Source organism: Alligator mississippiensis, chromosome 1, assembly GCF_030867095.1.
Source record: "Alligator mississippiensis isolate rAllMis1 chromosome 1, rAllMis1, whole genome shotgun sequence".
In the NCBI taxonomy this organism is placed as follows: Eukaryota; Metazoa; Chordata; order Crocodylia; family Alligatoridae; genus Alligator; species Alligator mississippiensis.
The window spans coordinates 485,496,250-485,520,271 of NC_081824.1; the positions used below are offsets into that span (position 1 = coordinate 485,496,250).

Here is a 24,022-nt window from a genome sequence, read left to right on the forward strand (position 1 = left end):
TACAAGGCATGACCTGTGGCCTAGCAATGCTGCTGACCACAAGGCAAAATGATAGCCAAACCAGCCATTTGCTTATGTTAAGTAACCATTTTAACTGTGTCAACCATTTTCTGAGAGAAAAGACAATGAACATAAATCTGTCACTGAGGACCAGTTACAGCATGGAGCGAGATAAGATAAGGGGGGGCCGAGTAGGAGGGAAGATGGTACGGCCGAGGACAGGAAAACAGATTGGAATGTGTAAGATAACACATAACTTTTGCTTCTAGAGAAGTACTAGCTATAACAGATTAATGTAGTGTTACTATGGAAATTTGTAATGCACCATACAAGGAGATGATCACCATAAGTATTGCATATTTAATGACCTTGTAGTTTTCTTTGTTAGAAAAGGCATAGAAGACAGCCCCACCCTTAAATTGGGACAATTTTGCCTCTTTGCTGGCTTATGGTCTTTGCTTGAGCAAATAAACTGCAGTTAACCCTTTACCATGTTGCCTGGTTCCTATGCGGCTAGACAACGTACTCCAGGAAGTTTTCTCCCACGACAATTTGGCACCCCTGATGAGACCTGTCTAGCTTGGAGCCTTTGGAGACCTCCACCCCCTGACACCCCAGCGTGCACCAGGTGAGTTCACCTATTTGGGTCAGTCTCGGGAGGTGGACGGTCCCCTCAGGACCAATAAGGCGGGATCCTTAAATTGGGTAAAGGAATGGTACTTCAGGTACCTCAGGTCTGTATGTTTTTGGTTTAATTCCTGGTTCCTGGTGTTGGCTACAAATGTCCAACTTGGGATCCTTAAAATTCTAGTGTATTAGGCGTATTGAAACATTGTAATCATAAACCTTGGGGCTGGTCCCCCCCCCCACACACAGTAGCAGGCTACAGAGTCAGGTATACCTATCCTATGAGCACTGGAGTCTGTTGTTGAGGCTTCTTTCAGCATGGTGTTATCTTCCAGAAGGGGGTTGCCAGCTGGTCCTTCTGGCTGGGCAGGTCTGGTCAAGTTGGAGATCAAGAGGGCTCCACTGACGGTCACTTTTCACTGCTTTTTATCTGTCCTTGGCAGACTTTGGTGACTCCCCAGATTTCAGGTTTGCCCAATCCAGGGGTCATTGACCCTCGTGGGACTTCCCCTCCTCGGTGGCTACTGGACGGCATCTGTCAACCCCAGGGGTCATCCGCATGTACGTGCAGGTTTGGGAGTCCGTTGATGAATTTTGAATAGGGCTCTGGGAGCGGTTGATCTGGAGATACTCAGCCCTAAAGTTGGTCCCTGGGTTGATTAACTCAGGCCAGGGCTTCTAGCCCTTGATCAGTGACGTTTAGCTATTTCCCGGTTGTTATATTGTTTTCTATTGAGTTCTTCTGTTGGCTGGTCTTCAGCTTCCCAGGTGCTAATTGCTGCCTGCTGCTACAGAGTTACACATTCAATCACTGATTCACTCGCTCTTTCAGGGGCCATTCTGATACAGGAAAGGGCAGTTTGATTCCTGCCTTTGTTAACATTGTTACAATGTATAACTTACTTATGATACTAAATACATTCAGTTGAAAGGTGAGGAGTATAAAATATAAGCTACAGAAGTAATGCCATCGCACACAAATAGATAAAAATACCAAAATACAAGGGGAGATACAAAATGCACACATACAAATTTTAAAACACAATTCCTTATCTTAAAGTGAAAGAGAGAGGAAGGAAGAAAAGGTAGAAAAAGAGAAACATATCCAAAGAGGGGAGAGCAAATGCAGGCAAGAGGAAAAGGGGGCTTTCTGCTATATTATTCCCCCCCCCCTTGACATCGGCCTTACACAAGGGTGATGTCACTATACTGTTTGAATGCCATTGTTCAGCTCTGTAGACAGGAGGTGTATCATCAGCTGGTTTGAAGTTAAAACAAAACTTAGGCAGTTAAAAGATATTGAAAGAGAAAAGCCTTGGGGGGTGGAGAGAGAAAATAACATAACAAGGTTGATTTGAACTGTTACAATGGTATAGTTGTCTCTTTGCTTATTAAAATATGACTTTGAATGCAGTTTTTGTTTTGTTTTTGTTGGTTTTTTTTACACACATCTTGGTATACTGATATTCTAAGTAGCATTTAAATCCTTAAGAGAAGTACAGAGACAAAACAAAACAAAACCAAACCCAAAAAAACAAAGTACACATGACCCTTAATAAACATCCTTTTGCTAACCAAGTGGAATATAAAACCTTTTGAGAATTGCTGCTCTTGTTTCAAATATCAGAACAACTTTCCAGTCCAACCAGACAGAAGTGTTCTGGTCTGAGATCCACAGACAGGTTCAATTTTTAGAGGGGGTATTACCAATTACCCTTATTATATCTTTATGATATCATATGTATTTAAACTGTGACAACTTAAAACAAACCAAACAAACAAACACAAAACCTATAACAAGACACCACAAACAGACAAGATAATTTTTGCCATGGCTGTGATGAGGAAGACGCTGCTGACGGTAGTGAGGCCTCATGGTTTGTCGGTCACCTTTGACTATACTGTGGTTTCTGCAAAAGAAAACAAACACACACAAACCTGCCAAGGAAAACTCCTTGCAGTGGCTGATTATTCATAATTACAAAGTGCAATGCTGACATGTGCAGTGGCAGTGCACACAGCATTTTCCATTCTTTGGGTGCTTTTCTTTCATACTGAAAAAGTGGAGCAGTTACCTACAGGAAGGTGGCCATCCTAAATTGAGGATTTTTTTGGCCTTTTCCTGCCTCAACATCAAGGTGGGCACTGATCAGCCCGTCTGATATGTATTTTCCAACGGCTCAGAGCCGTTCCTTCCTGCTAGCCATGAAGGGTGGCCTGCAGGGTTAAAAGATTGGTTACTCTGTTCTTCGAGGGTCAAGTGGTTGGTGGCTCACTTCTTTGTTTGTTTGTTTGTTTTTTCTTTTTCTTTTCTCCAAGCAAGGTCACTGGGATACTCTCCTCATGACACCAGGAATCCTGTTAACAAGGCTAGATTCAGGGTTAGATCTATTCCGCCCCCTTAAGCAGTTTTTGTTGGGACACATGTACCCATTTTCCTGATTCCCCTTTATCAATTTAGACCACGGTTGGGCTTAACTGATTGATAATAGTGAAGGGTCCAATCCTTTTGGACTCCAGGACATATGCCTTTGGGGTGAGTCTAAGGTACATGACTGACTGTCCAATTTCCCAAAGCCTGGGAAGCTGTTGGAGCTGCCTGTCCATCCGCAGCCGAGCTTGCTGAATAGCTTCATTCATTTGCAACTCCTGATGCCTCAAACAATATGGGAGCTCTTTTACCCATTCAATAATTTCTGTGGGCTGTCGATTGTCCAGGTTGTCTGGGTATGGGGTAAGCCCAGCGGGTATTAGAGCCATCCACTTGTCAAATAGGATCTCTTAGGGCTGGAGGCTGGTTCCCAAGTGGTTCCTGCTCCAGAGAGCAGCTAAGATCAAAGGAAGCTTAAGATCCCAGTCTGTACCTGTTTGATTTACCACCTTCCGTAACGACTCCTTAATTGTCCTATTCATTCGCTCTACCTGCCCAGATGCCTGGGGGTGGTGGGGAATGTGCCACTGCTGCCTGATGCCTAAGGCTTGCAGCAGTTGTTTAACAACAGCCCCAGTGACATGGGGACCTCGGTCTGAGTCTATGATTTTAGGAGCTCCAAACCGGCATATTACATCTGTCCAGAGTTTCTTTGCTGTGGCTTCAGCAGTGTGGGTGCGCATAGAAAATGCCTCCACCCACCCACTGAAGGAATCTATAACCATTAGCAAATACTGGTTTCCTCATGCTGTGCAGGAGAGCTTGTCCATGTAATCCATTTGGATCCTTTGCCATGGACCCACTAACTTTTGATGGAAGAGGAGTCCAGGGTCTTTTAGTTTTGCTCCCTCCCCTGCACAGCGCAAGCACTTCTGCACCCACACCTTCACATCTTTGGACGTCCCTGGCCAGTAAGCAATTTCCTGCACCCTAGCTGTTGTGGCTCCAGATGCCTCGTGCCTGAAGCTGTGACAAGCAGTTATGATTTCCTCTCTATACTCTGGAGGTGGTACCCATCTAACTTCTCCAGTTTCCTGATGAACAGCATACTCCTCCTGAATCTTCCAATTTTGGTGGCTTGAGGACCGGGTTTGCACCACGGCAATGTCTCCCGGTGCTCTTCTCTTTGCTGTAGCATCTGCTAATTGGTTCATTTTGGCTTCTAAAGTATCAGCCTTTAGATGACCTTTAACATGTCGAATGTGTAGTGAGGATGGATGCCTTTGAATTCATCCCCAAATTGCCTGCCAATCACCCTTTTGTGCAATTTCGTTGCCATCAGCAGCATGCCAATTAGCTTTGCTCCAATTATATGTCCAATATAGCAGGGCCCTAGCACAGAAGTCAGAGTCAGTGTAGATCCACAATTTCCCTTCAGATGGGTTATGCTGTTCATGGAGTTCCCTCGGGGCTGGTACTTCAGCAGCTTGAGCTGAGTACCCCGCTGGCAAAGGACCCCTGATCTGATCATTATTTAAATTCACCTCTCCATATCCAGTAAACCGCTTTCCATTTTCAAAGCTAGAGCTCTCATCTGTAAACCACACAAGGGTAGGCTGATCCTCCACTGCTGGGTTTTCTTCCAGCTCTGGAGCCTCAGTGACCCCCCTGTTCCCTTGGCAAGGCTCTGTACCAGGACACCGGTGAGTAGTGCCTTCTACTAAAAAGGCATAGGGGAGCATATCCACCTTAGACTGGGTTTCATGTCCAACTCCCCGTCCAGTCAGGAACAATGCCCACTGGGTGATCCAGGTGTTGGACACTTTAGACCCTGTCAGGTTTCCTGATAAAATGTACTTTAAGGGTGAGTGATGTGTCTGGATGATTACTGGGGCCATCTCTGTGAGTCCTTCACATTTGTGAACAGCCCATACTGCAGCCAGGCACTCTCGTTCACGCTGGTTAAAATTAATCTCTGGACCTGTCAATATGCGGGATTCGTAAGATATGGGTACTAGTTTACTGTCTGAATTTTTTTTTTAGCAGTACGGCTTGTCGCAGGGCACCTCAGTGCCTGCTCCTAGGGAGTAGAAACTGCCAGGGAGAGAGAGCCCTGGCAGAACACAACCACAGCTGCGGGTTGCCGGGGCAACTAATCTGAGTCAGCTGGCCAGAAGAGGGCAGGGCCTGGCCCTCATAAAGCCCAGTGCTGAGGCCAGGCTGGCGGTTGCCTGCTAGCAGACGGAGAGGCAGGAGCTCCGTCAGCCAGGATATAGGGAGAACCTGGATCGCAAGTATAGCCTGCGAGAGCTCTAGAGGAGGGCGCAATGGGGTTGAATTGCAGCCAGAAGGCTTATGTTGTTATGGCCTAGTGCCTTATGTTTGAGTTATAGCCAGGAGGCTCGAGTTCATGTTCTGCTTTGATATTGTACTGGTGGTTTGGGTGAGGCTATAGGGGTTGGAAGAGACCTCATAGGGACCCCAGATGGGTGGGGTCCTAGCGCCAGTGAGGGTGCAATATTCTCGGGGGGAATCCCAGTTATATGGGAACCCCGGTGCCAGTGAAGGCGCAACTTGCGGGGTACATGGACCCCAGCGCCAGAGAGGGGCAGCTTTGAGAAGCCCCAGCACGGGCACGACAAGCCCCAGAGAGGGGGCAGTGTTATGAGGAAGCCTGTAGGGGCACAGCAAGCCCTAGAGAGGGGGCGATATTATTAGGAATCCCAGTGCGGGCACAGTGAGCCTCTGAAGAAGGGCGAGTGCTGCGATAAACCCCGGAGCAGGGTAGAGTGCTGCAGTTGCCCTGGCGAGAGGGTGTAGTGGCACAGCGAGCCCTGGGAGAAAGGGGGCAGCAGCACGGTGGGCCTGAGAGTCAGGGGGCGTCACCGAGAAGTCCCCAGAGTGGGCGCAGAGAGCCCCAGATGGGGGGCTGTATTTTAGAAGCCTGAGTTTGGGCAGCATTGTAGGAAAAGCCCCAGGAGGGGGCACTATTGTAAAGGCCCCAGACAGGGGGCAACATTATAGGGAGACCCCGAGTGGGCTCAGAGAGCCCAAGGGAGGGCAGTACGTGGAGGAGGCCCGAGAGATGGGCAAAATATATATAGAGAGACATACCAACGTCTAGGACATCAACAAGGCTTGGGGTGTGGTATTAGGGGTTGGTAGGAGCCATGCGTAGCCCATAAGGCTAGGGTGCCTGGGGAGCACCCATCATACTGCGAGACCCCCAGGCGGGGTCCGGGAACACATGGGGACAGAGGTCCCAGCCAACCGTGCCCAGGGAGTCGTAAGGCAGCCTCCCTACCTTATCTAGTCATCAAAGACGTGGCGGGTGAGAATTTGAGGGTGCCCTTGGGCCGACTGGGCACGGTGAGGGGGCTGTAAGGAGATCACGGCCCTCCTGCAGGACCCCGCAGTTACACGGCTGATAGAGCTATTTCATTGGTTGCCAACTTAATACAGAAAGGCTTCAATGAGTTAGGGTATGCCAGAGCAGGAGCCGCGATTAACGCCTCCTTAAGTGAACAACAAACCTTTTGCCCACTGTCTCCCCACTCCCACTGCACCTTTTTCTTTAGCAGCCTCCACAGGGACCATGTGATCTCTGCAAATTGGTATATGTGGGAGCCGAGGAAGTTAAAACTTCCAAGCAGCACCCGCGGGGAGTGAGTATCCTTGGGAACCGGCATGTTCAGTAGGGCAGTGACCTTCTGGGAATCGATCTTTTTCCCTTCCACCCCAGTCTTACACCCAAGTAGGTTACTTCTTGCATGACTAACTGAGCCTTTGGTCTGCTGCCCCTGAACCCAGTGTTCTGGATCAAAGCCAGCACTCCCCGTGCATCCCTTCACCTCCCGCTCCTGATCTCCCCATCCCAGTATGTCATCTACATAAGAAACCACCCTTTCCTGATCGGGTCCAGCTAAACTCTGGAGCATGGATACGACATGGTGGTGGGCTATAGCTGGGGCATTGTGAACCTGCTGTGGGACCCGGGTAAAGGTGTACTGTTTCCCTTTAAAGGTAAAAGCAAATTGGTTCCATGACTCGGGGTGCAGAGGGATTGCAAAGAAGCAATTAGCTAGATCTATTACAGAAAACCATTGGGGACTCTCTTGTACCCTGCTAAGCATGGCAGGCATGTTAGCCACTATAGGAGCCATGGGGCGAGTCCCATTGTTAATGGCTCGGTAGTCAACAGTTAGCCTCCATGATACCCAGTCCGCCCTTAGGACGGGCCATATGAGGGAATTACATTCTGAATTGGTTTCAGTCAGCACTCCCTGCTGCAGTAGGTCTGTGATAATTAACTGTATGGCTTGCTTGGGGAAGCTATACTGTTTTTGAGGAGGCACTGGATCCCCTAAGATCTTAATGCAGGTGTTGATCCAACCACAGTCACTTTTACTCCTAGCCCATACGTTAGGGAACTGCTGCGCCCACTCATCCCCCGAGTCAAAGTCAATGGCTCCAAGCCCCTTACACCATTCCCAACTCCAATATGGATTTGTCTCACGAGGTTCCCAGGGGTCAGCTGTCTGTGCTTGCCATACAATCCCATTGGCTAGATCCAGGATCCAGCCTTCCCGGTTGAACAAGGGGGCTCCCAGAATCAACTGTTCAGTGGAGCCCTCTTGTTGAACTCCATCTATACTGATTTCTTGGGACTCCTCTGGGAATCGGATGCAGGTGGTCACCCCTGTGCACACCACCCCGGTGGACTCCTGTCCTGTAAAGGATCGGAGTGCAATTTGATCAGTCTCAAATTGCTTCAGGTCCCATTTCCTCCCAAATACATTTAGCGCAGCTCTGGTGTCCAGGAGCGCACTGGTGTGCCCTTGAGTTCCCACCGTAATGGGTATTTGGGGTCTCCCTCCTGGATCCCAATCGAGGGTCCCCAATTTCTCCCATGAGCTAGGGCTTTGCTCAGGGGTCCCATTACGGGGGCTCTGTCACTGTTCTTCGGAGACTGGGGCTGAGGCAGCTACCCTGTCAGAAAGGGGAGGTGCTGCTCCCTCCCAGGTCAGCTCTGCCATTCTGATAAGCAGCTCGGCTAGAGGCTTTCCATGCCAATTCCCTCTCGGTTCCCCATGCTGCATAAAAAACTTCCACACTGCTGACCGAATCCTGTTTTCCCCCTCTCTTTCCTTTGATACCCTGGGGTTAACCCAGTGTGGGCTGGGGCGATAATTTGGACCCCCAGCCCCTCTATCAGTTTTGGGGTAGGCACTTTCATTAGAATAGATAACCACATAATTTGGTATGTCATTAAGCTTTCCTTTGAACTGGGTGTCTGCAATCGCCCCCCCTTGATGTCCAATTAACCTCTCTGCATCCTGAGCCCGGGCTAGGACTTCTCCCAGCACATATCTCCCAGTCTCTCGGAGCGGTCCCATCAGTCCAGTTATGGGCTGATGCATGCCTTCCTGTACTTCCTTCCAAAACCCAGGAGGGTAATCTATACTTCTTATGTCCGATGTCCGTTTGTTCTCCTTGTCTAGGGGCAGAACTGTCCCTGACAGCAATCCCAACATAACACACTGAATCACACAGTCCCTAACAGGTTCCCCAGGTGGTGGCTAGCCCCGAACTGTCCCTTAAATGTCTTTCTTCCCAAACTGATCCCCAAACCCACTATGCTCCAGAGAATATTGTCTCCCCCAAAGCTGTCCTCCTGATCCATTGCTGCCTGAATCTCTGGGGTGGCGCAAGCCCTTAGTAGGCGGTGCCATTCCTGGACACTCAGGGTTTCACACTCCACTACATTCAGGGATTTCTGCAACCACTGTCCCAAATTCCTAATGTTAGCAGATCCCAGGGTCCTACCCAGGACTGGTAGATCAGCTCCACTGAGGGGGACCGTTACCTGTGTGGTTTCTGTGGGTTTTCCCTGAGCATCCCAATTGACTGAGGTCCACGTGATTGTGCTCACCTCAGGCACCAGGGTCCTCTCCTGATTTGACTTAGGGTCTTCAGGAGAGGGCTCCCCTGCATCCTCCGGATCTCCCCACATCTCCCCACCCCAAATCTCTCCTGGATTGAAGGGGATGTCTGGATCCCTGGCTTGGTCTCCCCGGATGACAGCTGCTACTTGCAGGCTGCGCTCCTGGAGTTCCTTTTTTAAACGGTTAATGGTATTTAGACAGGGGCCATGGTTGACCTTGGCTCCCTTCTTGGCTTGGTCTTTAGCCATTGTTTTTACCAATTTTTGCAAGGCTTCTCGGCTAGCCTTTATTGGTCCAATAATTCCAATTTTTGGGCATTGTCTTGATTTATTTTTCTCAATTGCTCCTTTTCATTTTCCAAGTTCCAAGACAACCCCTTTAGAGTCTGATTACTGGTTTCCAACTGGACACATCTATCTTTTAGAATTTGGGTTAGCTCCTCCTTTTCCTCAATTTCAGAGGCTCGCTGAGCTTTTTCCTCAACTGCTGTTTTTACAGCATGCCACAGTAGCCAGACCCAGGCACTGTGTTGCCTTTGAATTGAGGGTTTTTCACAAAGGCAAAATCTTTCAAATTGGGATTCAGTGTCCCTTATGGAAAAGCCTGGGGTGCACACATCCTCCCTCCATGGACTGGCTTCACCCTTCAGAATCCCCCTATGGAGAGGGGAAATTTCCTCCCTCCGTACCCACTTATCTTCTTGGCCTCCTGCTCCAACCTTAGGGGCTTTTTTCCTAAACAAAGACATTTTCCTCAACATGCCTCAAGCCTCTCAGTTTCCTTGAGCCCTTGCACTCCCAACTGACTCTGTCCCTGCCCCTGCAGTTCTAGAACCAAATCCCTTCTTTGAGATATGCTCACCCCCTTGGATGACAACTAAATCCAGACCCTCCTTGAGTCTGCCCACCCCCTTGGGTGACTATTGCCCACCCACCTCCGTGAACGTGGGTTCTATCTGAAGACACAGTCTCCCCAATTACCAATCCGCTAATAATCCTAGAATAATGCCTGCATTCTCCACCAAGTAATGTTGGCTACAAATGTCCAACTTGGGGTCCTTAAAATTCTAGTTTATTAGGCGGATTGAAACACTGTAATCATAAACCTTGGGTCTGGTCCCCCCCCCCCCCACATACACATGCACACGCACACAGTAGCAGGCTACAGAGTCAGGTATACCTATCCTACAAGTGCTGGAGTCTGTCGTTGAGGCTTCTCTCAGTGTGGTGTTATCTTCCAGAAGGGGGTCGCCGGCTGGTCCTTCTAGATGGACAGGTCTGGTCAAGTTGGAGATCAAGAGGGAGCCACTGAGGGTCACTTTTCATAGCCTTTTATCTGTCCATGGCAGACTTTGGTGACTCCCCAGATTTCAGGTTTGCCCAATCCAGGGGTCATTGACCCTCGTGGGAATTCCCACCCCCCCCCACCCAGTGGCTACTGGATGGCATCTTTCAGCCCCAGGGGTCATCCGCATGTACGTGCAGATTTGGGAGTCTGTTGATGAATTTTGAATAGGGCTCTGGGAGCAGTTGATCTGGAGATACTCAGCCCAAAAGTTGGTCCCTGGTGTTGATTAACTCAGGCCAGGGCTTCTAGCCCTTAATCAGTGATGTTTAGAGATTTCCCAGTTGTTACATTGTTTTCTATTGAGTTCTTCCGTTGGCTGGTCTGCAACTTCCCAGGTGTTAATTGCTGCCTGCTGCTACTGTGTTACACATTCAATCACTGATTCACTCGCTCTTTCAGGGGCCAGCCTGATACAGGGAAGGGCAGCTTGATTCCTGCCCTTGTTAACGTTATTACAATGTATGACTTACTTATGAAACGAAATACATTCAGTTGAAAGGTGAGGAGTATAAAATATAAGCTACAAATGCCATGGCACACAAATAGATAAAAATACCGAAATACAAGGGGAGATACAAAATGCACACATACAAATTTTAAAACACAATTCCTTATCTTAAAGTGAAAGAGAGAGGAAGGAAGAATAGGTAGAAAAAGAGAAACATATCCAAAGAGGGGAGAGGCAAATGCAGGTAAGAGGAAAAAGGGGGCTTTCTGCTACACTGGTTGTTCCAGGGTTTTGGTTTCTGGTTAGTCCTTTAGAGGACTCTGGTCTTGTTCCCGTTTGGTTGTGGGTTCGAGTCCCATCTTTATTCCTCTAGAGGACTTTGAGAGCAGTCCAAGGGTTATCCGTCTGCCACTTTAAAAGCTGTTAGAGCGGCAGCCTGGTCGAAAGGCAAAAGACATGGATATAAGGTAGAAATGCTGTTATAATGGCCAATGACTAGGGTCTCGGACTCAAGACGCCCCTCCTCATGGAGGAAGCCAGTGGGGTCCGAGAACACCGGTTGTTGTATGTGGATGAAACAGCTTCTAGGCAGGTAAAAATTAGGGAATAAAACTGCTGGTACTTGTGCGGGCCAACCGGGGGCGAGCCGGGGCCCGTCTTTGCGCACGCAGGCTGTGGCCAGCAGCCCGGGCACATGGGGTTGGAGAAGACCGGGGGCGAACTAGAATTGATCACAGACGCGTAGTGGTTGATTAAAAGATTGTTTACTTACACCAAAAATGGTAGTGGTGTAGGCTGGACAGCTTTCCAGGCACAGCTCCGCTTAAATCCCTGTCTGAGGATTACGACAAGTTCGGTTGCTCCCACGGAATTGTTAAGGCTCCGTGGGTCCGGTTTGGTTTAGTATAAAGGAAAGGGACATGTCTAGGATTGCGCTCGGCGACAGGGAGAGGCCAGAGGCTGTTTAGACCTCTGTTGCCTTTTAAGAAATGCATTGGGTCCGTAAGGATCTGCAGCGCTTAGAGATCTTCACACAGCGCGAAGTCTCCTCCTCCTGGTGAGTTCTCTAATTCCTCCAACTTGGGCGGAAACCACCCAAGCTCTTTATACGGCTAGCAAGCCAATCACTAGCCGCCATGTGTGCATGTATTAGAACTGGCCAATAATGTGGCACAAATTCTCATACAAATGGTGGGAACTCCTTGCACCGTGCACTTCCTAAATGCAAAAAGAAGTGCACCATGCAAAGAAAGCTTCAAATTGGCAGGAAATACTCCATTGCACCAGAGTTCTCTTCTGCAGCAGAAAACTCTACTGTGCAAAGAAGCTGCAATTTAGCGGGAAAAATAATTTAGCGATGCCGAAGCGCACACAAACAAAAAATCACAGCTTTGGGTTGTGACAGTACTTAGATATAATCATGGGTTCCGACCTAGAGAAAGTAAAAGCTATTCCCGATTCACCCCTGATTATGATCAAGAATTGGAACCATTTGGAGGGACGGGCAGAACTGTCCAAGTCTCATATGGCAGAACTCTGTTTAATTAATTGGACGTCTTATACGTCTCAGTTAGATTTGGGAAGACAATGGCCAGAAAATGGATCATTTGACCTAAATTGCCTGACTGCCTTACAAAAGATCTTGGAGGACCTCTGCCCCGGCCAAATGAATTATTGGTATTTATGGGACAATGTTGCTAGTAAGCAATCAAAGCCTTTAGCCACCCCGACCCCTGTACCTTCCCCGAATTTGTTAGCTCCCCTTCAATGTCCAAAGCCCTCTGCACCAACTTTATATTCAGAAGATGATTATAGACCCATGTCCAGACCCCCTATCCCACCTGATCCGTTCATTCCCATGCTGGCAGGGGACACAGGAAATCGTGGGGAGGCATCACCCCGACTGCCTCCTGGTGACCGCCCAAGTTCTGAGCCTGTAGATGGATCAAGGCATCCCTTTCCAGACTCAACCTCCCCGAACACTGATCCGACTCCCATAGCTAATCGTACCCAACAACGAATACCTGCCCCTAGCTTTATGACTCCCCTAAGAGAATACCCTGTGCCTGGCGCGGGTGGAGATGTTATCAGTCACTGGACACATACTCCGTTCTCCACCACCAACCTTTTAAACTGGCAAGAAAACACCCCCAGGCCCAGAGATGATCCCGAAGTAGTTCTAAGGTGCTTCAAAACCATTTTCATGACTCATAACCCCTCCTGGTCAGATGTCATGCAGCTTCTCAAAAGCCTTTTAACCTCAGACGAGAAGACCCAAGTACTACACCATGCTGACCAATTTCTAGCCAATCAGCGGCATCAAAACCACCCCATGCCTAATGGCATATCTAGGCAAGATCCAGATTAGAATTACAACCAGGAAAGGGGGCAAAACTCAATATGAATGCTAAAGGAAAGTATCTTAGAAGGACTAAAAAAGGCAGGAGATAAAACTGCAAACTGCTCTAAAGTGACATCTACTATTCAGAGTCCAGAAGAACACCCTTCAGACTACTTTGAAAGACTCTGTAAAGCTATACGCCAGTATGGAAACATGGACCCTGAGACACCTGCCACTTTGCCTGTGTTAAAACTTGTATTTGGAAAACAAGTCACAGTTATAAGTATCAAGGGCAGACCGTTCCGTTGTCCCTTTTCTCAAGCCGTTAATATCAAGATTGGTCCTCTTTCAGCAGAACACTCTTTCCTCTTAGCCAACAGTCCTGTCAACCTTCTAGGAAGAAACCTTCTCTGCAAACTATGTGCCACCATACAGTGTCCACCCAATGGAATTATCTTAACATTCCCGTCCTCTCAAATCCCTACATTGGCTGCAGTCCTTGTACCCATCCAGGACCCAAGTTTAAAATCTCTCCCATCTGTCCTAAAAGAAAAGGTACCCCTAGAACTTTGGGGCCTCACCTCCAGCTCGGTTGGACTCCTAAAATCTGCAGATCCTGTCAAAATTCTAATTCGCACCAATCTCGAGTCACCTAAAGTACCCCAATACCCTTTAAAAGCAAAAGCTATTGAGGGACTCAAGCCTTTAATTGAAGATTTTTCTAAACAAGGAATTTTGATTCCCTGCCAGTCCCCCTGTAACACGCCCATACTTCCAGTAAAGAAACCCAAGCCTGGTCCAGACGGAAAGCCCGTCTATCATTTTGTTCAAGACCTCAGACAAATTAATAAGTATGTCATTCCTCAACACCCAGTCATTCCTAACCCCAATACTATTTTAACTGCAATACCCCATGACACTGCTGTTTATACAGTAGTAGACCTCTGTTCAGCTTTCTTCAGCATCCCCATCCACCCTGAATCCCAATATCTTTTTGCCTTCATCTGGGGTTCTTCTCAACTGACCTGGACAAGGTTACCCCAAGGATATGTAGAATCTCCCAGCATTTTTTCTCAAATTCTTCACAAAGATTTGCAAGATGTTACTTTTCCTAACTCCTCATCCCTCCTAATATACGTGGATGATTTGCTCTTATGCTCTACCTCATCAGAAGCATATACCCAGGACACCATCATCTTACTCACTGCACTAGCCACAAGGTGGCACCAAGCAAGCTTCAGTTCTATAAATCCACTGTTAAATACTCAGGAGAGAATAAATCAGACCCCGAAACAAAAAATTGGAAAGCTATGTGCTGAGAGCAGGTTAAAATGGACTAAGGCTCTCCCACTATCTCTTATGTCCATCAGAACCACCCCCAGGGGAAAACTAAAGCTCAGCCCTTACAAGCTATTGTTTGGACACCCTGTTCCCCAACATTCCCCCTTATTACTGGCTCACACCTCCTCCCTTTTAGGTGATGAAAAACTCACCTCTTATATTTTATCTCTACAGTCTCAGTTAAAATCTCTCCATAGGTATGCTGCTTTAAATCAACCCTTACCTGACAATGTTCCAGCACATCGCGTCCAGCCTGGAGACTGGGTGTACGTAAAAACTTGGAAACAGTCTCCTCTTGAACCGAGGTGGCAAGGACCTTATCAAGTCCTCCTCACTTCCCACACTACCGTAAAGGTAGCAGAAAAAAGACAACTGGATTCATTATACTCGTACAAAGAAGACAGAAGTTTCACCAGAGCTCAGGATCGGCTTCAACGCAAGCTTCCCTGACCTGGAAAAGGGGAAGCCAGAAGAAGATGACTGTGGACTTCACAGGAGCACCACTTGTCTACCTGACCACGACAAGGGTAGACCAGAAGCAGACAAAACATCAAATGGTTCATGGACTAGTAGTCCACTTTCAAGCATAAAACTCAAACTGACCAAGGTTTGCCGGTGAACTGTCACCCTTTTGGGATACTGCCAAACCCAAAAGAAAAAAAAGCCAAGTTTTAAGTGCAGTGGCCTTTAGACACCTTCAAAACCAAACATTTCAAAACTCTTACCTGTCCTAAAAAAGGCTGTTGTGGAAAAAAACATGCTGTAGAATCTGGAATCAGGTCAGGTAGAAACTTTATTTTGATAGCTATCGGAGAGAAACGGTTAAAGAGAAGATTCCCCCCTGGCTCTCTGTCTTACAGCAAGGGCAATTAACCTTTTATGGATTCAAGACAAAGGGTTTCCTGACTAGCTTTTCCCGCCTCAGGGCTATCTGTTTTCTGTCCTTCAAGACAGCTTTACCAGTTGTCTTCCTTTTATCTAAAGAATCTCTCTCTCCCCCCTGAGGCCTCAGCTATCCTTTGCTTCCACAGAGTAATTACCAGAGCTATAGGCTTGCTTATATTATTTGTAATCGTTTTTACTATAATATGAATTTTATAATCATAATATTCTTAAATTTTTCTCTTTCTCAAAGGCGTGAGTTCTAACACCAGTTGCTGTAAATGCCAGAACTCAAAAAAGAGCTGGGCGAGCTCCACAGTACTTGTTAACATAGCTCACTGGTACCCCCCTTCACAGTGCTGCTGAGTACCGGAGGTTGTAGCGGATGGCTCTGGAGTAGAGTATTGTGTAAAACCTGAACACCCAATTTACCAACGCTTTGCAAAGAGGGTCTATATTTTCAAAACCAAAGTTCACCTTCAATTTCTTAAAAAACTCAGCCAGCCTCACCTACTAGTCTTAGCCCACCTAGATCCAGTAACAACCTTTATCTCCAGTCTAATAACAACATTTACCTCCAGTATATTACACAAGCTGCTAAAGCAGAAAACCACAGTAACTGCTGGGCATGTAGCCATCTCCCTCTCCATGCTCAAGGAGGGATCCCTATGATTCCTACCCTCTTGGGAACAGTAGAATCACTCCTGAATCCATCTAGTAACCCCAATCTCCCTAACAAAACTTGGGAACAGAATAAACGAGAGTACTACTTAGTTGTGCCAGTAGTTGGAGATTGGTGCTTCTACGTAAACTGTTCAAGAAGTTCCTGTCTAAACTTAGGTACTAGCACATGTCCTCATTATTATACTGATTCTACTGGAGGAGATTGGCGTAATAATCATACACAAACTCCTAATTTTTGCAGCTCTTACAATCATTTTTACAGCAAGGAAAACTTAACCAATGGCATTAATCCTGAATGCAAACCTGTCCCCAATGTAAAGAACACCCTGTGGTATTGTTCGTACCATGATACCTCCCAGGGACAGTGCTTTTTCAATGGAACTGCAAATCCTTCCTTTAAATCAAAAGGTGAACGAGGAGTGCTAAGATTAGGAAATGGTGGCTGTATACCTCCCAAGTATTCAGGTCTCACCGCTTTAGAGGGACAATATTAGGTCTGTGGCTCTTACACCTACCATAAAATCCCCACCAAAGGAAAAGGTATCTGCTATCCGACACTGATAAAACCCTCTACATCCTTCGCCACGTACCTTCCGTGGGGCAGGTGGTGAAACAAGAGGGATTTGCAAGAAAGCCATGATAGAGTAAATCAAACAGCTCAACTTACCAAGGGAGTATTACCTGAGTGTTCCTTTACAGGTATGCTCCCAGGAATAGGCACTGTGTGTCTTGGAAGGTATGTATTACGCCTCCAAGCCATAATAGAAATCATGGCTCACGAATACAGTGAAGGCCACAAAAAGATTTCAAAAGCTGTCACAGCTTTAGCTAACACCCAAGAAGAACTCTGACAAATGGAAATTCAAAATCGCATAGCCCTTAATTTCCTCCTCGCTGCCCAGGGAGGGGCTTGGGCAGTTATCAGACCAGAATGTTGTGTATGGGTTAACATCTCTTTACCATAGTTCAAATCCACCTCAATGATGCAGCTGTCCATATCCAAAACGCCGAAGATGTAGCTAAAATCCCCAAAGATACATCTCTTAGTCTGCCTGTTATGTTGTTTTCAGTGTTTGTGTTCTTTGGGGCAACAGTTTATGCAAAGGCAAGTAAAAATGTATGGTCAGTTTGTACAAATATCCAGCAACAATCATCAAGACCTAATTCCACTAGAGCTTGAATACCTAAAAGTGTGTTCCAAAACTTCCTCTGAAAGTTTGGAATAAAGTGGGGACTGTGATGGGCAAGTTTGTTATTACCCTGAAATAAAATAGTTTTTTGATAGCATACTGTTAGGTTAACAATAATTTAGATTATTGAGAAGTATTAGATTTGCAGCTGAATACAAGGCATGACCTGTGGCCTAGCAATGCTGCTGACCACAAGGCAAAATGATAGCTAAGCCAGCCATTTGCTTATGTTAAGTAACCATTTTAACTGTGTTAGCCATTTTCTGAGAGAAAAGACAATGAACGTAAATCTGTCACTGAGGACCAGTTACAGCATGGAGCGAGATAAGATAAGGGGGGCCGAGTAGGAGGGAAGATGGTACAGCCAAGGACAGGAAAACAGATTGGAATGTGTAAGATAACACGTAACTTTTGCTTCTAGAAAAGTACTAGCTATAACAGATTAATGTAGTGTTACTATGGAAATTTGTAATGCACCATATAAGGAGATGATCACCATAAGTATTGTATATTTAATGACCTTGTAGTTTTCTTTGTTAGAAAAGGCATAAAAGACAGCCCCACCCTTAAGTTGAGGCCATTTTGCCTCTTTGTTGGCATATGGTCTTTTCTCGAGCAAATAAACTGCAGTTAACCCTTTACCCGTGTTGCCTGGTTCCTATGTGGCTAGACAACGGCCTCCAGGGAGTTTTCTCCCACAACACTGGCATGGCCAAAGCATTCTTTGAACCAGACAAAGCAATGGTCAAGGGTGTCCAGAAGAGTCCCACACTGCCACAGAGGCATGGTGTGGGGTGGCCCAAAAAGGATTTGCAATGATAATCTCAGGCCAAAACCCAGTTCCTTATTCAAGCCAATATATTTAGTACTAACAAATTGCCCGTCAAGAATGATGGGGGGTGGAGGGAAGGGCATGGGTACGGAGCTCCGCAACTGACCCCGCCCCTTCCTCCCCCCATCCCACTCTACCCGCACCTCCCTCCCACTGCTTCAAGTCTGACCCCAAGCCACCCCCATCCCCACTCACCACTTTGGGTCTGACCCCACTCCCCTCCTCCCTCCTACCACTTCAGACTGTGATGGGCAAGTTTGTTATTACCCTGAAATAAAATAGTTTTTTGATAGCATACTGTTAGGTTAACAATAATTTAGATTATTGAGAAGTATTAGATTTGCATCTGAATACAAGGCATGACCTGTGGCCTAGCAATGCTGCTGACCACAAGGCAGAATAATAGCTAAGCCAGCCATTTGCTTATGCTAAGTAACCATTTTAACTGTGTTAACCATTTTCTGAGAGAAAGGCAGCAAGTGAATCTGTGTAAGTCTGTGTGCTGCGAACCAGCTACAGCAAAAAACGAGATAAGATAAAGGGGCCCAAAAGGAGGGAAGATAGCAAAACTCAAAACAGAAATACAGATTGGACTGTAGAAGATAACATGTTACTGTTACTTAACTTGAGCTTTTAAAAAGTGCTAGTTCATCTTAACAGAAATAGGCTGTTATGAAGATTTGTGAAGCACCTCCCCAAGTACTGCTTTTTTGTTAACCCTGTAGTCTTGCCTTGTTATAAAAAGTATAAAAGAATGCCCCACCCTTGGGGGGGGGGGGGGGCATTTTGCCTCTTTGCTGGCTTATGGTCATTTGCTCAAACAAATAAACTGCAGTAAAAGCCTTTACACATGTTGCCTGGTTCCTATGCGGCTAGACAACAAACTCCAGGGGGTTTTCTCCCACAACAAGTCTGGTCCCACTCCCACCCCCTCCCCGCCACTTCAGGTCCGACCCCGCTCCCCTCCTTCCCCCCACAGCTGCTTCGGGTCTGCCTGGCCTGCATCTGCCTGCCTCCCTTCCTTTCTCTCCATCCCTGCCCCCATCTCCCCATCCCTGCCGGTTGTCTGGGGGCATCCAGGATGGGGGGGCCACTGTGATACCCCATTGGCCCTTAGGCAGGAAGATGGGGGGCAGAGCAGCTGCTCAGATGGCTGGGGTACGTTTCCCACTGCCAAAATTCACCGTCAGCAGTGCAAACTTGGGCCCATGCAGAACGTGCCACCCAGCCAATTGCTGCCCACCCTCTCAGGGGTGCACGCGCAGCTGGCTAGAAGCAATACAGACAGACATTCAGAGAGGCATCCAGACAGCCAGACTAAGCTTTTTATTATGTTAATGGATATGGGAGCTGCAGTTAGCAGCATGGCAGGAAGAAACCGTGCACTGGGCCGGGCAAGACTCTGGTCAGAGATGTCCGGGGGAGTCCCTCAGTGCCACAGAGGCAAGGTGTCAGGTGACCAAGAAGGATTCCCATTTCTAACCCCAGCCCAAAAAGAGATCCCTATTCAAGCCATTGTCCTTAGTACAGTCGCTGGGACCCAGGGTGGCGGGTGTGTGCTCTGAGTTGACAGCGCGGCAGAGCCAAACCATGCTTTGGGTTAGACAATACTCTGCTTGGGGATGCCTGGGAGAATCATCCAGTGCCACAGAGTCATAGAGTGGGGTGGCCCAACAAGGACTTCCATCTCTAATCCCAGCCCAAAAACCAGTTCCTTATTTGAGCCATTATACTTAGCACAGTTGCTGGGGGACTGTCAGACAGCAGCCAGGCATGGTCAAACCGCCTTTTGGGCCGGGCAAGTCTCTGGTCAAAGATGTCCACGACAGTCCTCCGGGGACACAGAATTATGACATGGGGTGGACCAAGAAGGATTTCTATCTGTAATCCTGGAAGTAAATCTACCGGGGCACAGGGTGTCTGTTTACTCACCCCAGGCGTGCCCGGGGCTGCCTCCAGTACCCTTAGTGCCTGTGGGGGCTTCTCACCGTCACAGTGCAGGTCAGGCAGGGTAGCGGACATGAGTATATGCTGTCGTCCACTTGGAATGAAGTAAAAACCTCCTGTTGCGGTTACAATAGGAAGCTAGAAAACAAAGGAAGTCATCTCTCTGCTAGAAAGGCTGTGTAAATGAACAGGGTCCTTTAACTCCCTGGGAAAATTATCACAGGTTTTTGTGCAGAAAAGGACAAAAGCCGGTGTGTGTTTGCTGTGGTGTTTGTAAAGTGTAAGTTACCAGGACAAGTGACAGCAAGACAAAGTGGTATACAGGCAGTATAGTTTCAGAGAGAACAAAACAATTAGAGAAATGTGAGACAGGCATTCTGGGATCCTGTGTGTATCAGAACATGGAGGCAAAAGTAGCACAGAAAGAGACAAGGACTGTTACTAGACATCTGTTCAGGCAGTGGCAGAGGATTTGTGATCAGAAAAAAGGAAGAAACTCAGTTCTCCCCCCTGCTTCTCCATGTGGTGGGAGAAACCTCCCTAAGGTTCATTGTTTAGCTGTAATTTGATTGACAGACAACGCGGGTAAAGAAAGACAGCTGTTTATTTGCTCGAGCAAAGACCATAAAGCCAGCAAAAGGCAAAATGGACCCCCCCCCCCCCCCAAGAGTGAGGCGATCTTTTATACTTCTTACAACAAAGCAAGACTATATGGTTAACAAAAAGCAATACTTGGGGCGGTGCTCTACAAATCTTTGTAACAGCATATTTCTATTAAGCTGAACTAGCACTTTTAAAAGCTAAAAGTTAAGTAACAGTAACATTATAATATGTTAGCAAAACCTTACACAATAGAAGATACTTTTCAAGGACGCAACCAGTAAGCTCAAAACAATGGTTTTTCTGTCTTATCTTACTTCTTGCTGTAGCTGATTTTTTTTAGCACACAGACACAGATTCACTTTTTAACTCAGAAAATGCTTCGTGCAGTTAAAATGATTACTTAACACAAGCAAAGGCCTAGCTATCATTCTGCCTTGTGGTCAGCTGCATTGCTAGGCCACAGGTCATGCCTTGTATTCAGCTGTAAAGCTAATACTTCTTAATAATCCAAATTATTGTAAACCTAACAGTATGCTTTCAGAGGAAATTTTGGAACACACTTTTAGGTATTTAACTTTTTGTGGGGTTAGGTTTTGATGATTGATGCTGGATATTTGTATAAACTGGCCATACATTTTTACTTGCCTTTGCATAAACTGTTGTTCTAGAGAGCATAGACACTGAAAACAGCACAACAGGCAGATTATAGTTATAACAATTTCAGTTAAGCTTAATACAAAAGGTCTAAGCCATCCTGTAAGGGAAGGCAACCATTTTGTGAGCCAACTAAGAGATGTATCTTTGGGGATTTTTGCTATATCTTCGGCTTTTTTGGATATGGACAGCTGCATCATTGAGGTGGGTTTGTATTATTGTAAAAGAACTGTTAACCCAAACGCAACATTCTGGTCCGATAACTGCGCAAGCTCCCCCTTGAGCAGCGAGGAGAAAATCAAGGGCTATGCGGTTTTGAATTATCATTTGCTGGAGTTCTTCTTGGGTGTCAGCCAAGGCAGCAACGGCCTTTGAGAGTTTCTTGTGACCTTCACTGAATTCATGAGCCATGATTTTTATCATAGCTTGTAGGCATAGTGTAAATCTTCTAAGATAAGCAGTGCCTATTCCTGGGAGTATACCTGCTAAAGAACACCCGACTAACACTTCTTTGGTAAGCGGAATTTTTTTTATATTTATCTATTATATCACAGCTTTTTTGCAAATCCCTCTTGTTTCGCCACCTGCCCCGTGGAAGGTGCGTGGCGAAGGACGTAGAGGGTTTTAGCATTGCCGGATAGCAGATACCTTTTCCTTTGGCAGGGATTTTATGGTAGGCGTGGGAGCCACAGACCCAGTATTGTCCTTTTAAAGCAGCGAGGTTTGAATACTTAGGAGGTATTCGGCCCCCGTTTCCTAATCCTAGCACCCCGCGTTTACCCTTTGATTTAAAGGAAGGATTTGTAGTTCCATTGAAGAAGCATTGTTTCCGGGAGGTATCAGTGTATAAACAATATCACAAGGTATTATTTAAAGAGGAGATGGGGGTGTAGATAGGATTAGTGCCCTTGGTTAAATTTTTGTTGCTGTAGAAATCATTGTAAGAGCTGCAATAGGTAGGAGTTGCTGTGTTATTATTATGCCAGTCTCCTCCACCAGAACTAGTAAAATAGTGGTGACATATGCTTGTGCCTAAATTAATGCAGTTTGATACTGAGCAGTTTACATAGAAACACCAATCTCCAACAACAGGCTTTACTAAAAGGAACTCCTGCTGACTTTGGTCCCAAGCTTGGTTATTAGAGGGGTTTAAAAGTGACTTGATGGGGCCCAAGGGGATGGGAGTTATAGGAATGCCTTCTTGAGTGTGGAGAGGAAAATGACTGCACACCCAACAATCACTTTGGTTTTCTGCTTTAGCGGCTCTCTCAACGTATTGGAGGTACATATTATTATTAGAGATGTGGGCAACATTAAGTTTAAGAGTAGTCTTAGCCTGAGGAGACTCTGCAAATTGTCTGAAAACTGGGTGGCTAGGCTTTACACAATATTCTGTTTTATAAGTAAATACCCGAACTTCTGCTGAACTACAGCAATGTGAGGGAGGATACCAATGGGCAATGTTAACCTTCCCGTCTATATCAGAGAGTTCAATTGAATCGCTTATCTAGACAGGAAAACCTCGGGCACCAGGATTAGCACATCTGCAGCAACTGGCAGCTATAGCCGACCCGTGAGAGACTTATTTCTCCAGCAAAGAGAAAGATTAGAAATAATATAGTTATAAAAACCATATTATAACCAAAATCAGCACAAACAGTATGCACAACCCTGCAGCTCTAATAACTGATCTTCTGGGACATGTTACAGTCTCAAAGTGCTCGGTTTCAGTTGATCTAAAAGTGTCTAGAGGATGCAGTACTTGGAGTTTGGTGTTTTCTGGGCTGGGCAGGACCCCAAAAGGGTGACAGTTCATTAGTGGACCTTGGTTAGTTTGAGTTTTATATTATCTAACGGGCTGCAGGTCCAGGAGGTGTTTGTTTTTATTTTTTTGTCTGCTTCTGGCTCACCCTTGTCGCGGTCAGGTGGGCGTGTGGTGCTCCCACGAAGTCCGCAGTTGTCTTTTTCTGGCTTCCCCTTTTATAGGTTAGGGAAGCTCGCGATGGAGCCGATCCTGAGCTCTGGTGAAACTTTTGTCTTCTTTGTACGAGTATAATGAATCCAGTTGTCCTTTTTTGCTACTTTTACGGCGGTGTGGGAGGTGAGGAGGACTTGATACGGTCCTTGCCACTTAGGTTTAAGGGGAGACCGTTTTCAAGTTTTTACATACACCCAGTTTTCAGGCTGGATGCGATGTGCTGGGACATCGGCAGGGAGGGGTTAGCTTAAAGCAGCATCATACCTATGGAGAGATTTTAACTGAGACTGTAGAGATAAAATATAAGAGGTGAGTCCTTCATTGCCTAAAAGAGAAGTGTGAGCTGGTAGTAAGGGGAAATGTTGGGGAACAGGGTGTCCAAACAGGAGCTCGTAAGGGCTGAGCTTTAGTTTTTTTCTGGGGGTAGTTCTGATGGACATAAGGGCCAGTGGGAGAATCTTAGTTCATTTTAACCCGCTTTCAGTACATAGCTTTCCAATTTTTTGTTTTAGGGTTTGATTCATTCTCTCTACTTGTCCTGAGCTTTCTGGGTGTCAAGGGGTATGGAATTTCCATTCTATTCCTAGGCAGCTGGTCAGTGTTTTGTTTATGTTAGCAGTAAAATGCGATCCTTGATCACTTTTAATGATACGTGGAGGACCAAACCTGGGTATAATTTTATTAAGGAGTATTTTTACTACTTGTTGTGCTGTAGCTCTTCTGGTGGGGAAAGCTTCTACCCACCCCGTGAGTTGGTTAACAATTATTAGGAGATTTTTGTACCCATTGTCTTTAGGCATATCAGCAAAATCTATTTGTAGTTTTTTAAAGG

General features: G+C 46.5%; 1 long non-coding RNA gene across 2 annotated transcripts; it reads right to left on the bottom strand.

The window, feature by feature from the left end:
* Positions 1–337: 337 nt before the first annotated feature.
* Positions 338–15,373, bottom strand: LOC132249916 (uncharacterized). 2 transcript variants are annotated; one of them, XR_009461436.1, is made up of 3 exons: positions 15,146–15,373; positions 14,644–14,871; positions 338–11,174 (listed from the first exon to the last, which is right to left on the bottom strand). It is a non-coding gene; the product is annotated as an uncharacterized LOC132249916 (long non-coding RNA). The 2 variants fall into 2 exon arrangements; XR_009461435.1 differs by having other exon boundaries at positions 338–14,871.
* Between the last annotated feature and the right edge of the window lie 8,649 nt (positions 15,374–24,022).